The sequence below is a fragment of the Oryctolagus cuniculus genome, chromosome X (genome assembly GCF_964237555.1).
Source record: "Oryctolagus cuniculus chromosome X, mOryCun1.1, whole genome shotgun sequence".
Classification (NCBI taxonomy): Eukaryota; Metazoa; Chordata; class Mammalia; order Lagomorpha; family Leporidae; genus Oryctolagus; species Oryctolagus cuniculus.
The window spans coordinates 82,508,099-82,525,242 of record NC_091453.1 but is presented as its reverse complement, the minus strand read 5'-3'; the positions used below and the strand labels follow the sequence as shown (position 1 = coordinate 82,525,242).

At 42.3% G+C, this 17,144-nt stretch overlaps 1 protein-coding gene across 7 annotated transcripts in view; it reads left to right on the top strand.

Annotated features, from left to right (window-relative positions):
* PAK3 (p21 (RAC1) activated kinase 3) overlaps positions 1-17,144 on the top strand; it is a 278,987-nt gene that overhangs the window by 63,159 nt on the left and 198,684 nt on the right. The window contains exon 4 of one of the 7 annotated variants that reach the window (XM_070067232.1): positions 16,915-17,012. The exons of the other annotated variants lie outside the window; for them this stretch is intronic. The gene's annotated coding sequence lies outside the window, so the exon portion shown is untranslated. The remainder of the gene's footprint in view (positions 1-16,914; positions 17,013-17,144) is intronic. 7 annotated transcript variants of the gene reach the window in all.

Here is a 17,144-nt window from a genome sequence, read left to right as displayed (position 1 = left end):
TCCATAAGATAGTCACAAGCATACAAACCTGGACTCAAACTCGTCTACCAGACAATTTTCAAAGAAAGCTGACATTCTTTGGTGGCAGTGAAACAGGTGTTTGGGCAGGAGGGGGTGCAGAGGGTGATGGCAGCAATGTTGGTTCAATGCTGGGGAAATAGTTCTGCACCCAACAGGCTGAATATTGTGGATTTTTCATCAGCTCCCTCTCATACATGCCAGGTTTCCCCTTCATCTGCCAGTGGATGGAAACAACACAGATACCTTGAAGCAGTTAGACTGATCGGGTAGACTGACCCGGATTCTTTCAGGAAATGCAAAAGCTTGCTGGCTCATGGGATTAGCCGGATGGTGTTTCAGTCGCTTCCCATCTGTACATTTACCTTCGTGTCAAGTGCAGCCCCTGCTTGCTGCACCTGCTCACCTCAGCAGCTTGCTTTCCAAGCCAAGATCATTTGAGATGTTATGAGAAAGCAATTGTTCAACGCTAGAGAAACTTTGTGGAAAAGCCCATAGAAAAACTTGGCCCTTACCGTAATTGATTTGCTGGTATTCTTTCCCCACCATCTGGCCTTGATCTGCAATTCTAGGTGATGCAGCCAACTTGTTAGGCTTAGCTTTGTGGAGAACACAACATAGAGCATATCCCATTTTCAAGGCTGCACTTTTAAAAAGAAGAGAGTCTGTGCTGAGCTGCTGCAGGGTACATAGCAGGAGGAAGAAATGAATACTTTGAGTTTCCATTAGAGAGGTGGCATCAGAAGACAGTGAACAGAGGCCCAGGAAACCTCAGAGGGAGTTTGTGATGTCAGAACTCACACCCAAGGAGACATGGGATCAAGACAAAGTACATTTGGGACTTACCCCACCTAGAAGACTTCCTACCCCTGTGATCCACAGGGTTCATAGCATGGCACTTCTCAGTCCTGGCCGCTCTCTCTTGGAGAGCTTTAGAAAGATGCATGCACAGTCGTTTCCCTCAGAGAGTCTGTCTCAGTTGGTATGGGGTGAGGGCCACAGCATTGCTGCCCTTAATTATTTTTTATTTTTTATTTTGTGAAAGGCACACACACACATACACAGAGAGAGAGAGAGAGAGAGAGAGAGAGGATCTTCTATCTGGATTCACTCCCCAAATGGTTACAACAGCTAGAGCTGGACAAGGGCAAAGCCAGGAGCCAGGGAATCCATCCAGGCCTTTTACAAGGACTGCAGGGACTCACATACTTGAGCCGTTACCTGCTGCCTTGCAGGGTATGTATTGGCAGGAAACTGGAATCATAAGTGGAGCTGGGGGGGCCGACACTGTGGCACAGCCCATAAAGCTGCTACCTGCAATGCTGCCATTCAGATGGGTGCCGGTTCATATCCTGGCTGTTCCACTTCCAATCCAGCTCCCTGCTCATGGCCTGGGAAAAACAATGGAAGTTGGCCCAAGTACTTGGGCCTCTGCCACCTGCAAGGGAGACCTGAATGAAGCCCCTGGCTCCTGGCTTTGGGCTGGCCCAACCCTGGCCTTTGCTGCCATCTGAAGAATAAGCTAGCTGATGGAAGATCTTTCACTCTGTATTTGTCTCTCCCTCTTTCTCTGTAACTCTGACTTTCAAATAAATAAATAAATTAAAAAAAATAAAAAAGAAGTGGAGCTGGGACTTGACACTACTCTGACACCACACTTGATACTCTGATATGGGATATGGGCCTCCCAAGTGGAGTCCATGCTTACCCTAGCACCTTTTAAAAAAATTATTTATTTATTTATTTGAGAGGTAGAGTTATAGAAAGAGAGAGCGAGAGACAGAGAGAAAGGTCTTCCATCTGCTGGTTCACTCTCCAAGTGGCCCCAATGTCCGGAGCTGTGCCAATGCAAAGCCAGGAGCCAGAAGCTTCTTCCAGGTCTCCCACACAGGCGCAGGGGTCCAAGCTTAGCCCACTATGCCACAGTGTCAGCCTCACCCCAGTACCTTTTAAAGAGCCCCGAATAGAAAACAACATTGCCATAAAGGATATCATTAAGACAGTTAGCCATATTTGAATATGAAATCTCTATTAGACAATTTTCTTGTACAAGTGTTAAAATTTCTGAACTTGGTAACTAGACTGTGATTACATATAAGGATATTTTCCTTCTTAGGAAAACACATGATAAAGTATTTAGGGATGAAGTACACATAATGAACCCAAAGGACTTATGGGGAAAAACAGAAATGTAGAAAGCATGGAATAAAGTTGATGTGGTAAAAAGCTAACCTTTGATGAGTCTGGGTGAAAGGTATGCAGGAGTTCTTTGTACTATTCTTAGAATTATCTATTGGTTGAAAATTATTTCCAAATATGAATTATTTTTTATAAAGCAGTTTCCTAAATTAAATGATGCACAAGGAAACCAGAGAATCAGTAAAACAAGGGAATGGGACCTGCTATTGATAGGTGAGAGTGAAAAGGCTCCCAAGCCACTGTCCTCTACCAGTGCTTCTTCCTCTCTAAGGTTCATGCAGAACTCCTGGAGATCTGGTTAAAACTCAGTTTCTCATCAGAAAGCAAAGGGGGGCTTCAGCTTATGCATTTCTTATGGATACCCTAGGGATGCCTGTGGCACTAATCCATGGACCACCCTTGGAGTAGCAAAGTTCTTGGACTGGATTACGCTATCATAAATCTGTCAGGAAACAAGGGTTTGGGAACTGCCTACTCAGGGTTCAGCATTGTAAAAGAAATTCTCTAAGGGAAGAAGGGTGGGTATCCAGAGCTCCCTGGTTGGCAGCCCATCATCTGGACCTCTTAACTACAGAAACTTCCTGGGAGCCATGTGATCTGGCCCTCTGAGAGTATAAACCAAGGCTTGCAGCAACAGGAAGAGGGTATAAAGTGGTCTCTCAAAACCAAGTCCATGCTACAAGTCACAGGGAAGGTTCAGCCCTTCCCAGTGGGTGGTGGTTGGAGCCCAGCTGAGGCTATTACAGAGAGCAACTTAATCTTAATGAAGTTTCAGAGTTCAGGATGCCTGGGCTCAGCTGCCTTCTTTAGGTGAGGACACATTTATTAAAAATAGAATGTCAACGATTCCCATTTTTGCTGGCTGTAGCGTTCTTCAAATTGGTTGCATCTGCTGTAAGTGGAGTCAAGCTATCTCTCCCCTGGTGGAAACATGTGGGGAACAGCCTCTGCCTCCATCAGAATTTTTCAGGCCATGCTCTCCCCTTTTCCCCCTTTCCCTTCTGCATGCAGGCTGTGGTTGTGTTTTCTATACACAGAACTAGAGGCTAGCTTGTTATTTATATCTTCCTTGTTTACATTCAAATCAGGCCAAGTAACATGGATGCACAGGCACCAGAGGTGGCTGGGTTTTACTGAGCATGCAGCCTCAGGGAAAGGTTCCAGAAGCCAAATGAGAAAGAGTCCTGGAGTGGGTCAACCGTGAGTTTTCATCTTAGCTTTGCCGCTTAATGGATGTGTGAATTTGGGCAAGTGATTTAATATCTCTGAGCTGTAGGTTCCTTGTGTATAGAAATGATGTCAGTGATAGTACTAAATCCATAAAGTTGTATTAGGTGAGATAAGGTGCACAGCAAGTGCTCAGTAAATGTAAGTAAATGTAATTATTGAGTTTCTTCTGTGGATAAACAAAGAATAGTTGGAATCTGGTCTACCCATACTTGCTACTCATGTAACTTTGGATGAATTATGTTGCTTGAGCTTTCTGAGCCTCAATTCCCTTGCTCTATTTTTTTAAAAGACATTTATTTTTATTTGAAATGTAGAGTTATAGAGAGAGGGAGTGGAGAGAGAGAGAGAGACAGAGAGAGAGAGAGATCTTATATCCACTGGTTCACTCCCCAAAGGGTCCTGTTGTGGTCAGGCAGTAGTGGGCCAGGCTGAAGCCAGGAACCAGGAACTTCTTCTAGGTTTCCCCATATAGGTAGCAGAGGCCCGAGGACTTGGGCTATCTTCTGCTGCTTTCCCAGGCGCATTAGCAGGGTGCTGGATCAGAAATGGAACAGCAGGTGCCCATATGGATGCCAACTGCAGGTAGTGACTTAACCTGCTGTGTCACAGCACTAGCCCCTCCATTCCCTTACTCTTAAAGTAGGCTGGTACTAGTATGTATGCCGCAGGATTGTGTGTTTTGGGCACATACAACAAGCAGGCTGATTCAACTTGAATTGTCATAATTGTTGCATTTGTTATTATTATCAGTTCTCTGACCTCCTTCTGTATGAGATTTATTACTAACATAATCATTTACAGGGTCTTCCAGCAGACCCTCCCCAATCTGCACTGTCATTGCCTTAAGGGGAGAAACCAAATTCTTTGTTTGCTTCTGACATCTCCGTGGCTCCTGGCAGAGAGTGGGTGTTCAGTACAGCACAGTGCTACAATCAGAGCCATCCGTGTCTTCACTCCCTGGGTTCTTGACTCGCCTGGTGACTTTACAGCAACTCTTGGCACTTTTCTCACTCACTGTTCCCTCATATGGGTGTGATCAAAGCTCCTGCTTCTGGGATCTGCTGTGAGGATGCAAGTTGGACACATAGTGGGGTCTTCCAAAGGACTGTTATTATCAGTGTTAGTATTTGAGAAAGGTCCTGTAGTCAAGGATCACAGGAGCTGCTCTGAGAAATCACACACACAAACATACACACACACGGACACACACATGCACACATACACACATGTGAGTGGGCAGGTTATAGGAGGGATATAAACAGGTATTCATTGCCTATGAGGGGCTTGTAGGAACCCAGGCCAGGGCCAGAGTCTAGATAAAATTCTCTTTGGAACCATGGTACTCTGAGCCCCAGGGATTTTTTTCATATTGAAGAAAAATTTATGTAACAGAAAATTGACCATAGCAAAATATGTAATTCGGAGGCATTTATTGAATTCATAATATTGTGGAACCAGGGCCCCTGTTGTGAACCACGGTTCAAACTGATTACTCCTTTATGCTGGCTGTATCCAGGAGGAGGTAGGACTCATTCACTTCTGACACCCCCTCCCGCCACTGTTCCCTACCTCTCTCTAGCCCTACCTTGTTCTTCTCTCCCTGTTTTTCTAGTTGAGATCTCTCTCTCCCTCTCCCACCCATCTCCCTGCTCTTTGGGGGCAAAGACATACTGTCTCTGATTGGCAAAAATGTTTTGTGAGAATAAGGATATTGACCCACTGGAAAGATGCCAGCCCCACAGGATGGCACTAGCAGAGTGCAGGTCAACACTGACCAAACCACTTCTTGCCACAATGGGGTCGGCTTGGAACACCTGAAAGCAGGCACAGCACAGTGTCAAATGGCCATTATTGCTTAGTCTTCTGGTGCTCCCAGGGCCAGCAGAAAATCTGAAAGTGTCACAGCCCCATTAAGGCCTCACAGTGTCACAATCCTATTTGTTATCACATCTTCCATCTCTGGCCAGCTTCTTTTTATGAGTAATTTTGCTCTATGTTAAGGATCTATTGCAAAATGAACTTGGCAAGCTCCATGGCCTCACAGAGATCTTATTTTATAGTTCTACCTGTGGTGAGAGCCACATTCTAACTATTTTAAAATATTAATAGTTTACATGTGCTGAATTCTTCCTGTGTGCTAAATGCATTATATAAGTTATCTCATTTCAGAAATGGTTACAGGCAAATGTTTGATGCGGCAGTTAAGATGTAGTTTGGGATGCTGTGTTCCATATAAGAGTGTCTGGGTTTGAGTCTAAGCATCACTCCCAATTACAACTTCCTGCTGTTGCACACTGTGGGAGGTAGCAGGTGGTGGCACAAGTACTTTTGTACCTCCTATCCACTTGAATTGAGTTCCTAGCTCCTGGCTTTAGCCTGGCCCAACCCTGGCCACTTCAGCCATTTGGGAAGTGAGCCAGCAGATAGGAGATACCTCTCTCTCACACAAAGTAAATTATTTAATAATTAAAGAGAATCCTTTTAATGCTCTAGGAGTCAGGCATTGTTAATATCTAGTTTTTTAGATGAGGAAACCGGGACACAGAGCTGACGACTGACTTGTCATCTCTTGTCCAGGGCCACATAATAAGCAAGTGATAAAAACTATGTTTTATGTAACCGAGCAATACTGTGTTCTCATAATCTCATTATGGATAATTAACAGTACAGAAAAAAATGTGCAGCAAGCACAGACAGTAGCTTCCTTCACTCGCTATCTGTACTTCAGTCCTGGCTCAAGAACTTCTTAGCTTTGTGACCTTGAACAAGTCATCCAGCACCTCTGAAATTGTCTTTTAATCTCTACCAGAGTACTTCAAAAAGTTCACAAATAAGTGCAATTAAAAGATTGGCCGGCGCTGCAGCTCACTAAGCTAATCCTCTGCCTGCGGCGCCTGCACACCGGGTTCTAGTCCCGGTTGGGGTGCCGGTTCTGTCCCAGCTGCCCCTCTTCCAGTCCAGCTCTCTGCTGTGGCCCGGGAAGGCGGTGGAGGATGGCCCAAGTGCTTGGGCCCTGCACCCCATGGGAGACCAGGAGAAGCACCTGGCTCCTGGCTTTGGATCAGCACAGCGCGCCAGCCGTAGCGGCCATTTTGGGGGGGTGAACCAATGGGAGGAAGACCTTTTAAAATTTTTTAAAAAAAGATAAATTTATTTGGGTGCCAAAATTTTGAAATCTGTGAGTATTTTTCTTTCATAGTACATATTTTTCATGAACTTTTGGAAGATTCTCCTCATAATTGGGGCCATTCTCTTGTCTGCTTATCTCTGAGATTTATGAATATAGTATATAAATACATGGGTGTGGGGAGCAACTGGGAGCAACTCGGACTAGACTAAGTTACTGGAATTAAGACTTATTCTATGCATCTGCTCTCCCACAATATGGCGCTGGGAGAAGAGGAAACAGCTTCTACACAGCTGCCTCCAGTTCAACCAATAAACAGCAGGACCTGCTCCTGATTGGAGGAGAGCAGCGTACTCGGCGTGTGGGTAGCAGAGTTGGAATTGGTGGAAGAGGACTATAAAGGAGGAGAGAGACAACATGCACCAGGAACATCTATCTGAAGGAACACCTGAGCAGCCCCCGAGAGAGCCGGCCGGTGGTGTGCCGCTCCCCTGCGGAAGTGGGGAAAGTGGCAGGGGGCCCGCCCCTCCACGGAGGTGGAGGGACGGTAGCCAACCCGGGAAGAACCAGCAGCAAACCCAGGGAGGGCCGAGTAGACAAAAGAACAGCGCAGGGTCCTGTGTCGTTCCTCCACGAAGACGGGGAGCGACACATGGGAAGCTTTTGTACAATGGAAAGTGTTATGCCAATGTCAGGAACTCTTATCACAAACAATGACTTCCTGGGGTTTTGTGAGAGCCACCCAGCCACACTGTGGGGAACTAGAGCTCCTTAAGTGGTCTTTCATAACCCCGGGAAACTGCCAACTGTCCTGACTACAGCAAACCCTGTATAAGCCATTCCCATTTAAATTTTTCATGGCTGTGACTCGGCACCTGGAAAATCCTCGGTCTTTGGTATATCAGGGGGCTGAATAAATCCAGTTCAAGCCTTATAAGAATGTCTCCACGGCAAGCAGAAAGCAGGGAGGGAATGAGGTGCAGATCAACTTGAGATGATACATATGAAAGAGTGCTGTACCATGTCTGCTTCCTAGTGGGTGTGGGGACTGTGGTAGCTCTTTGTGTTTCATGGTTGTTATTCTTGTGGGTAGGAAGGACGCAAGAGGAGAGGAACGCAGTAGCAAGGAGTAGGCAGGTTGGGTGGCTGAGACTCTTTGACCACAGAGCTTGCCAGTCTTCTGATGCCTCAGATGAAGGCATGATTTTGAAGCACAGTTGCCTTTTATTCACACAGGAGCTGTTTATGCACAAGGCAGCATCTGACTTCCCATGTAGGTTCTTTCTGTTTCCCAGAAATGTCAGGAAGGGGCAAGGGGATGAAGCCCAATGAAAGGCCTCCCTGTTCCACTGCCCTTCACCTTCCCGGCAGGCAAACAGTTTAGCAGTCAAGCGGCCAGGAGTCTCTGAGCAAGAAATAACTTTTATTATCCATCAACATAGACATACAGGACAGGGCAGAAGAAAGACCAGGGAAACAGTGGAGAGGAACAGTTCTCTCAATCCCATGTAAGGTTCTTTGAAAGAATTATTTAATGTTTTCAGTTTGTTAATGTTCCATGTTTTCACTGCCATCAGTGAACTAATCCTCAGACATGACATGGAAAGAGAAGCAAGCAAGCCTTGCTCTCCTCCATTCTTCCACATCTGCAGGGTAAACAAAATTAACAGCCCAGGGTGGAATGCTTCCACAGTCCTCTCCATACACATGCAAGTAAGTATGATAGCTCTTCAGAAAGCTCGTGCAAAATGAGTGCTATGAGAAAACCCTCGGCCGGTGCCGCGGCTCACTAGGCTAATCCTAGTGAATCCTTGTGGCACAGGCACACCGGGTTCTAGTACCGGTTGGGGTGCTGGATTCTGTCCCGGTTGCCCCTCTTCCAGGCCAGCTCTCTGCTGTGGCCAGGGAGTGCAGTGGAGGATGGCCCAAGTGCTTGGGCCCTGCACCCCATGGGAGACCAGGATAAGTACCTGGCTCCTGCCTTCGGATCAGCGCAGTGCGCCGGCCGTGGCGGCCATTGGAGGGTGAACCAACAGCAAAGGAAGACCTTTCTCTCTGTCTCTCTCTCTCACTGTCCACTCTGCCTGTCAAAAAAAAAAAAAAAGAAAGAAAGAAAGAAAGAAAGAAAGAAAGAAAGAAAGAAAGAAAGAAAGAAAATCCTGCAGGGAGTTTCCAAATTTTTGTACCAAAATTTTGAATTCCATTTTCCATTAGCTTTCTGAAGGCTTCTCGTGTATGCAGGCATGTAGCATGTCTGTAAGGGATGTCGCTGCTTATTCTAGAATGGAATTGTGTGATATGTGTTTCTCTGCAATTTAGCTTAGCTTTTATGCTTAGTGCATCACAGACCTCCCAGCACATCCATTGTTATAGAACTGGTTCATTCTTCCAAATGTCCATAGTGTGAATACAGCATGATCTATCAACCATTCAGCAACTGATGAACATTCAGGCTGTTTACAATTTTGTAGCCATTACTATAAAAATGGTAGCATCCTCATTCATCCGGATATATTTACTGGTGTTGGCAGAAAAGATTACAGGGTCAAAGGGTTTTGATTTACCTGTGGCAGGATTGCTTGACAGGTATTCATAAATAGATTCCTTTCTTTTGCTATCAAAAAGTTTATTTTTACATCAGCTAAGTAAGTGCCATTTGCATTCCCAATGATCAATGGACAGCCCCATATTAAAGGACATTTGAAAACAGTGGACATCCAAGGATATGATCATCTGTTTGGTGGGATCCCTTAAAGAAATGGATTGTAATTTATCCAACTGGACCGAATTTTCTGCACACATCCCTTGTCACCTAAGCAGATGCAACAAGATCTCTGCAGATCTCCCTACTTACTGTCTTCTGCTCTGGTCCACCCTACGTTCTATTGGCAAAATTCTATTTCTAAAACAGAGCTCTAGTCATGTCACACCCCTGGTCAAAAATCATAGCCAGCTCTCCATTTCCTGATACGGTGGGTCTAAGAGTCCATTAGCTCATTTGTTAGTTTATTCCTTTGTTTCCAGTCATCAGGAGAACCCCCTTTTCAAGCAAAATATTAGGTAGTTAGAATCTCCAAATACAAAGTAGATAAGAGTAGATATTCTATAAAGAATGTAGACATACTGTAATTGAAATGAGCTGTTAGTGCCCAGAGACTCCCTACTTTGTCACCACCTTGCTCCTAACAGAACTGATGGGCTCAAGGAATATAAGTATAAAGCCCACCAATCTACTCATAGGTACAAATAGTTTAGCTTGCCATTCAAGACTGCACTAGCCTGGCCATAATCTGCTTTTCCTGTTCAAATTTGAATACTCCCTCAAAGGAACCCTTTGCTCCCAGGTCTCTATGGGATTGCTGGATCACATCATAGTTCTGTGGTTTTTTTTTTTTTTTTTTTTTTTTACACACTTTAAGGAACTGTCATACTGTTTTCCATAGCAGTCACATCATTGTACATCTCCACCAGCAAGGTGCAGTATTTCCACAGCCACATCAACACTTCATTTTTTTTTCTGTTCTCTTTTGCATAATGGTCATCCTAATTGCTTTGAAATGGTAATCCATTGTGGTTTTACTTTGCCTTTCTCTCATTCTTCACTCTCTACCTTTGCATATGCTGTGTTTCCAAGCCTGACGTGCCCACTGCTGTTCTCTCTTCTTGTCTTAATTAACTTCATCCTTCAAGGAGCAGCTCTGATCCTATTGACTTCAAGAACCTTCCCTTGTTTCACAGGAACTTACTTCCTAAAGTCGTGATGTCTTTATTTTCCAAACAAACAAACAAACAAAAAGTGACAGAAATAGTTCAGCAAAGAAATTCCTGTAGATTCTATTTTTATTTTCTTTCTGACTCAAGAAACCTTATGGTATGATCATTAAATGTGGGACCAGATTTCCAGGATTTGTAATTTGGCTCTGCTACTTGTTAGCTTTGTAATGCTGAGGAAGTTACCATGCCTCAAAGATAGTCTCACCTGTTAAAAGGGAACAATAATAGTCATCTTGAACGGTTATACAAGGATTGAGTTATGTCAAAATCACCTAGCCCAATGTTTGTTTTAGTCATTTATTGATAAATATTAGCTGTTACTGGTATAACCCAGATATGGGATGATATGAAGGTCTGAACTAAGACCAAAGCAGTGGGTTGTCCACTTCAGGAAGAATTGTTGGAGGTTTCAAAATGAAGGAATTGTGTTCAGAGTAACATAAAGAGACTGGTATAGAAACAGTGGGGTTGGGGGAGCGAAGCAGGTTGTGCCCTCACCAGGTGGGAAACAGGTTCCCTGAGAGATGGTTGCCTTCTCAGTTCCTCCCAGCGGGGATCAATTCCCACAGAGCCTATGCTCAATGATCTTAAGCCATAAATTTGAAATCAAGACTGTCCTAAGAGAGGTGGTCTCTATTCATATATATGCTCATTTAATACCCTTAGTTATTTGTGCACTGTGGGAAAATCACATGTCATGAAATTTACCACCTTAAATGTACAATACCATTGTATTAACTTTATACACACTGTTGTGGAACAGATCTCCAGAACTTTTTCATTTTGCAAAATCGAAATTCTATACCTGTTGAACTACAACTACCCTTTTCCCCTCCCCTGAACCCCTGGTAACCATCATTCTATATTCTGTTTCTAAGACGTTGACTACTTAAGATACCTCATATAAATGGAGTCATGAAGTGTTTGTCTTTTTGTGATTTATTTATTTCATTGAGCATAATGTCCTCCAGGTTCATCCATACTATAGCATGTGACATGATTTCGTCCCTTTTGATGGCTGAATAATATCTCCAATTTTATGTATATATTATGTTTTGTTTATTCATCTGTTGATGGATACTCAGGTTAGCTCCACCTTTTGGCTTTTGTTAATATGCTTCTATGAACATGTGTGTACAAATATCTCTTCAAGATTCTGTTTCAATTCATCAGATATATATCCAGATGTGGGATTCCTGGATCACTTGGTAGTTGTATATTTTATTTACTTTTTTATGGAAGCGCCATACAACTTCCCATAGTGATCATAACATTTTACATAAACTTCAGCAATGCACAAATCGATTTTTCAATTTCTCCCCTCCTCATTAACACTTGATATTTTTTGTTATCTTTTTGATAATGGCCATCTGAATCCATTGAGGTGATGTCTCATTGTGGTTTTAATTTGAATTTCCCTAATGATTAGTGATGTAAAACACCTTTTTATGTGCTTATTGGCCATTGAAATAGCATTTTTGGAGAAATGCCTTTTCAAATTCTTAGCCCATTTTAATATCATGTTTTTGGTTTTGGTTAAGTTGGCGAGGTTCTTTACATATTCTGGGTATTAACACCTTATTATATATACAGTTTAAAAATATTTTCTCTCATTCCATTGGTTGCCTTTTCAATCTTTTTTATTTTTTTAACTTTTATTTAATAAATATAAATTTCCAAAGCACAGCTTTTGGATTACAGTGGCTTTTTCACCCCCATAACTTCCCTCCCACCTGCAACCCTCCCATCTCCCTCTCCCTCTGCCATTCCATTCACATCAAGATTCATTTTCAATTCTCTTTATATACAGAAGATCAATTTAGTTTATATTAAGTAAAGATTTCAACAGTTTGCACCCACACAGAAACACAAAGTGTTAAGTACTGTTTGAGTACTAGTTATAGCATTAATTCACATTGAACAACACATTAAGGACAGAGATCCTACATGAGGAGTAAGTGCACAGTGACTCCTGTTGTTGACTTAACAAATTGACACTCTTGTTTATGGTGTCAGTAATCACCCTAGGCTCTTGTCATGAGCTGCCAAGGCTATGGAAGCCCCCTGAGTTCACTGACTCTGATCATATTTAGACAAGGCCATGGTCAAAGTGGAAGTTCTCTCCTCCCTTCAGAGAAAGGTACCTCCTTCTTTGATGGCCTGTTCTTTCTACTGGGATCTCACTCGCAATGATCTTTCATTCAGGTGTTTTTTTTTGTTTGTTTTTGTTTTTGTTTTTGTTTTTGCCAGAGTGTCTTGGCTTTCCATACCTAAAATACTCTCATGGCTCTTCACCCAGATCCGAATGCCTAAAGGGCTGATTCTGAGGCCAGAGTGCTGTTTAGGACACCTGCCATTCTATGAGTCTGCTGTGTATCCCGCTTCCCATGTTGGATCATTCTCTCCTTTTTTAATTCTATCAGTTAGTTTAGCAGACACTAGCCTTGTTTATGCGATCCCTTTGACTCTTAATCCTATTATTATGATCAATTGTGAACTGAAACTGATCACTTGGACTAGTGAGATGGCATTGGTACATGCCACCTTGATGGGATCGAATTGGAGTCCCCAGGCATGTTTCTAACTCTACTGTTTGGGGCAAGTCCGATTGAGCATGTGCCAAACTGTACATCTCTTCCCTCTCTTATTCCCACTCTTATGTTTAACAGGGATCACTTTTCAGTTTAAATTTAGCCTTTTCAATCTTGATTAGTTTTCTTTGCTGCACAAAAGTGTTTAAATTGGATATAGTCCCATTTTTTCTGCTTTTTTACTTAGCATTATTATTACAGCTCTGGCCATTGCAGCCAGTTCTCTCTCTGTGTAACTCTGACTTTCAAATAAATAAACAAATCTTTAAAATCTTTAAATAAATAAATAAATCTTTAAAATATTATAAATAATATAAATATATAAAATATTATAAATAATATAAAATATTATAATATTTTAAAGATTTATTTATTTATTTATTTGAAAGTCAGAGTTACACAGAGAGAGAACTGGCCGCAATGGCCGGAGCTGCACTGTTCCAAAGCCAGAAGCCAGGAGCCTCCTCTGGGTTTCCCACATGGGTGCAGGGGCTCAAGGACTTGGGCCATCTTTCACTGCTTTCCCAGGCCCTAGCAGAGAGCTGGATTGGAAGTAGAGCAGCTGGGACTTGAACTGGTGCCTACATGGGATTCTGGAACTGCAGGCGGCAGCTTTACCTGCTACGCTACAGTGCCAGCTCCCTTCTAGTTTCCTGCTAGTACATTCTGGAAGGCAACAAATGACAGCTAAATTGCTTGGGCCCTTCCCACCCGGGAACCTGAATGGAGTTCTTGACTCTTTGAACTGGCCCAGCCCTGGCTGTTGCAGGCATTTGGGGATGTGAAGCAGTGAATAAAGGATTCTCTCTCTCTCTCTCTCTCTCTCTCTCTCTCTCTCTCTCCCCCCCTCTTGCTCTCACACTTGCTCTGTGTGTATGTGTGTGTGTGTGTTGTTTGACTCCCCTCTGTCACTCTGCCACCCAAGTACATAAAATTAAATAAACATTAAAGTCTTTGCTAAACAAAATTAAAGACACAAATAAATGGAAAAACAGCTCATCTTGGATAGGAAGACTTAATATATTTAAGATGTGGATACTACTCAAAATGGTGTACAGATTCAGTGTAATCCTTATAAAATCCCAATGACTTTTTTTGCATGAACAGAAAATTTCATGCTAAAATTTGTGTGGAATCTCAAGGGAACCTGAATGGAAGAAACAATCTTAAGAAAGAATAAAGCTGGAAGAATCACACTTCCTGATCATCTGCAATAATCAAAGCATCGTGGCCATAGCATAAAGACAGACACATAGATCAATAGAATAGAAGAGAGATCCCAGAAATAAACCCCAGACTAAATGGTCAAATGATTTTTCACAAAGTTGCCAAAATCATTCAAAAGATAAAGAACAATCTTTTCAACAGATGGTAGTGGAAAAACTGGATATTCTGGATATTCACATACAAAAGAAGTAAGTTGAACCCTTACTTTATACAATATAAAAAAATAGCTCAAATACCTAAACATCATATCTAACACTATGAAACTCTTAGAAGAAAACATAGAGAAAAATCTTCATGACATTAGATTGGTCAATGATTTTTTGGACATAATACCAAAAGCAAGGCAATAAAAGAAAAAATAGATAAGTTTGATTTTATTAAAATTAAAAATCTTATGTCTAAAGTTACTATCAGAATCAAAATGCTGGGGCTGACGCTGTGGCCTAGTAGGTAAAGCCACTGCCTGAGGTGCCAGCATCCATATGGGTGCTCGTTCCAGTTCCCATTGTTCCACTTCCAATCCAGCTCTCTGCTGTCACCTGGCAAAGTAGTGGAAGATGGCCCAAGCCCTTGGGCCCCTGCACCTATGTGGGAGACCTGGAAGAAGCTCCTGGCTCTTGGCTTTGGCCTGATCCACTGCTGGCCATTGCAGCTATCTGGAGAGTGAACCAGTGGATGAAAGATTTCACACTCTGTCTCTCCCTCTCTCTCCCTGTAACTCTGGCTGTCAAATAAATAAATACATCTTTAAAAATAAATAAAGAAAGAAATTTTAAAAAAGGAATCAAAAAGCAACCTACAAAATAGGAGAAAAAAATTTGCAAATCATATGAGGCACTTTCAAAAAGTTTGTGAAAAAAGAAAATTAAAAGATAATGCAATTTTCCATGAACTTATTGAATTCTCCTTGATTTGTCTGGTAAAGAATCGATATCCAGAAAATATAAAGAACTCTTACCACTCAAAAGCAGCAGTGACAAAAATCTCAAACAATCTAATATTTAATACGAGCAAAGAATTGAAATAGGCATTTCTCCAATGAAGATAAGCAAATGACCAACAATCACATGAAAAGATGCTCTACATTACTAATTATTAGGGAAATGAATAGCCAAAACAGCAGATGAGATAGCACCTCACATCCATTTGGATGGCCTTTATATAAAGAAAAAACACAACAGAAAATACTAAGTGTCAGCAAGGATGTAAAGAAATTTGAACTGTCATTGACATATAAAATGGCGCAGTTGCTACAGAAAATGGCGTGGTGAGTTCTTTGAAAAATTAAAAATAAAATTGCTTTATGATGTAGTAACTCCACTCCTGGGTAGATAGCTAGAAAATTTAATGCAGGGACAAAGATATTTATACACCCATGTACATTGCAGTGTTTTTCATGAAAGGTAGAAGCTAGTCAAATGTCCACCAACAGATAAATGGATAAAGATGTAGTACATAAGCATATACAATGGAATATTAGTATTCTTAAATGAGAAGGAAGTTCAGACATACAACAATGCATGAACCTTGACAATATTATGCTAAGTGAAATAAGCCAGACAGAAAAGAAAATTGTGGCCGGCGCCGCAGCTCACTTGGCTAATCCTCCGCCTGTGACGCTGGCACCCAGGGTTCTAGTCCTGGTTAGGGTGCCGGATTCTGTCCCGGTTTCTCCTCTTCCAGTCCAGCTCTCTGCTGTGGCCCGGGAAGGCGGTGGAGGATGGCCCAAGTCCTTGGGTCCTGCACCCGCATGGGAGACCAGGAGGAAGCACCTGGCTCCTGGCTTCAAATCAGTGAGCGCGGCTGGCCGTAGTGGCCATTTCGGGGGGTGAACCAATGGAAGGACGACCTTTCTCTCTCACTGTCTAACTCTGCCTGTCAAAAAAAAAAAAAGTATATTGTATAATTGCACTTACGCAAGGTACTTAAAGGCATCAAATGCATGGATACCAAAATTAAAATGGTGGCTTCCAGGAACAGTGGAAAGGGAGAATGGACAGTTGATGTTTAACTGATACAGAATTTCAGTTGGAGAAGAAGGAAAATTTCTGGAGATAGATGATGATAATGATTGCATAGTGCTATAAATGTGTTTACTGCCAAAGAACTGTACACTTAGAAATTGTGAGGATGGGGGCTGGCACTATGGTGCAGTGGGTTAAAGCCCCAGATTGCAGCGCCTGCATCCCATATGGGCACTGGTTCGAGTCCTGCCTGTTCTACTTCCAATCCAGCTCCCTGCTAATGTACCTGGGAAAGCAGCAGAGTACGGCCCAAGTCCTTGGGCCCCTACACCCACGTAGGAGACCCAGAAGAAGTTCCTGGCTCCTGGCTCCTGGCTTCAGACTAGCTTAGCAATGGCCATTGTGGCCATTTGGGGAGTGAACCAGCAAATGCAAGACCTCTCTCTCTGTCTCTACCTCTCTCTGTAACTCTGTCTTTCAAATAAATAAAATAAATCTTAAAAAAGAGAAATAGTATGTAAAATTTATTTGATCACAATAAAAATAATTTGTTAAAGATCCACGCTGTGATTTGAATATAAGAGAAAATTAATGATAATTCAACAAAAAACATGAAAATTGAAAGCCCGTTTTGTCAAAAAACTAAAGCAGCCTGAAAATCAGATAGATCTGCAAATGAAAGTTGGGTTTATAAAGTAAATAAAAATAATAGTAAGATCAGTTAGTAAGTACTTGTCATGTTCCAAGTACAAATAACAAATATTATCTCATTTAATCCTCACAGTGACCAGTGAGAAAGCTACTATCATTGTTCCCAACCTACAGATGAGAAAAATGAATTTCTCTGTTGGATGAGAAAAGTGAGGTTCTCTGTTGGAACTAGTAAGTCCACTCTGTTGCCTCTAAATTACTGCCTCTTTTAGATATATTACAGTTAATCAGAGGAAGAGAAATATACAGGCAATGCTAAAGATACAACAATGTGTGTGTTGTAAGAAAAGTATGTTATGACGT